At 43.2% G+C, this 1811-nt stretch overlaps 1 non-coding gene across 1 annotated transcript; it reads right to left on the bottom strand.

Annotated features, from left to right (window-relative positions):
• Positions 1–1045: 1045 nt before the first annotated feature.
• TRNAE-UUC (transfer RNA glutamic acid (anticodon UUC)) lies at positions 1046–1118 on the bottom strand. Its single transcript has one exon. It is a non-coding gene; the product is annotated as a tRNA-Glu (tRNA).
• Positions 1119–1811: the final 693 nt, after the last annotated feature.

Genomic DNA, 1811 nt, shown 5'->3' with positions numbered 1-1811 from the left:
TGGGGAAGGAAAAGCTGTCCTTTCCATCCCCTTCTTCTGGATAATGGCAAACTACTGTGTGGAGGCTGGTGGGTGGCACTGGGCCTACTGAGGGATATTGATTTGTCTTTTCCAGGAAGAAATGTACATTATTCATTTTTTAATAGGCTGTCTTGTTCTGGAAGGCAACTCCTGTGACTTTGAAATAACTCGCCTATGTGGTTTAGGTATTGGCTGCTTTGGAGGGGAGGTGTGCTATTTTGATTAAGTGGGTACACAGGAGAGCTCTGTTCTCGGTCCCATGATTAATGGAGGAAATGTCCTTAGTGCTGCTCTCTGCTTGTTCCTCCCTAGGCTCTTGTGATGCACAGTCTGCCCTGAGCTCATTACAACCCATAACTTGTTCTATGGCGCTGTCTTCTCCCATATGGTCAAATGTGTCATTCTACACAGTGGTTTGAAAAGTTCCTAGTCCAGTATCATTTCACCTGGCACTGATCACTTTTCTAAAGATTTTGCATCACTGTTTTATTTTGCCCTCACAACAACAACCTAGTGAGGTAACATACAGACCTATTTCACTGCCAAGAAAACTAAGGCACGGGGGGTAGAAAATGCAGGACAAAAAGAATAGGAGTTAGCCAGCCTGAAGAAGGAGGAGCTGCAGAGGCATTTAGGACTGAATTTAATTAGTTAAGTAATACTATGCAGCAGATGGTGCTTTTTCTACTAAGAAAAAGACAGGGAAAAATAGATATATTGAAACACTGGGAATCCAGATCAGTTACTTAGGAGCACTTTCCCAAAATATACTAGCACAACTTTATGGAGTAGAGATTCCAAAAAGTTGTACTAAATATAATTTCCTTCTATATTCATGAGTTTATTCATGAAATATTTGTATGAATATCTATTGCATGCATCTTAACTGCAAGACACACTGGGGAAATGGAAAAATGAAGAAAAAAATGTGGCCTGAAGAAGTTTATCATAGAGTAGAGGAGACTGTCTGTCTGTCTGTCTGTCTGTCTGTTTTGACCACACCACATGGCTTGTGGGATCTTAGTTCCCTGACCAGGAGTTGAACCTGGGCCCACGGCAGTGAAAGTGCCAAGTCCTGACCACTGGACCACCAGTGAATTCCCAAAGTAGAGGAGATTTTAAGGTACACAAATAAAACAGAATATTGAAAGTGACTTCAGCTTTTCAGAGTAGAGGGAGATCATGGGAGCAGTAAGCAAAAGCATCTCTGAGCCTAGAGGATTTCAGATTTGCACAAATGGGGAGGGTGTGAGACCCCACCAGAGACAGGCGCTGGCATAAATACACACATCAGAAGCCAGAAAGCACAGGACTTCTCCATGTGTCAGAATGACTATAGCTGAGCCTGTTACTACTGAGGCCTATTTTACGATGCTTGAGGGAAGGAACATGAACTAAATTCTCTCATAATGTAGATTCTCTCTGCTTGGGTTATGTGTTCAAAGTGATGTTTGTATGCTTTCTGGAAGCACTGGTGCGATTCTCTGCAGCAGGGATGCGGCAGAGGAACTTTTCCTAATCATATCTGGATGCTATTTTTAGTATAAAGTAGTCCCAATGAATTCTCAAATTAGGCCTGATTGGGTTTTGCAACTTCTGACCCCAGAAATAATTTGGTCTAGAAGGCCGCTTCAAAAACCACCTGGGGTTTCCAGCCACCAGGTTTTGTACCATCCAAGATTTGTGTAGCCTCGTTTGGTGTGCCTGAATGTGGATAGCTATACAGTTCTGGGCTGAGCTCACCTACCCTGGATTTGTCCCAGGCTGCTGTTCTCCTGGCTGTCTGCACT

The sequence above is a fragment of the Hippopotamus amphibius genome, chromosome X, assembly GCF_030028045.1.
Source record: "Hippopotamus amphibius kiboko isolate mHipAmp2 chromosome X, mHipAmp2.hap2, whole genome shotgun sequence".
Classification (NCBI taxonomy): Eukaryota; Metazoa; Chordata; class Mammalia; order Artiodactyla; family Hippopotamidae; genus Hippopotamus; species Hippopotamus amphibius.
Note: the sequence above shows the minus strand (reverse complement) of the source record. Positions and strands in the feature narration are given on the sequence as shown.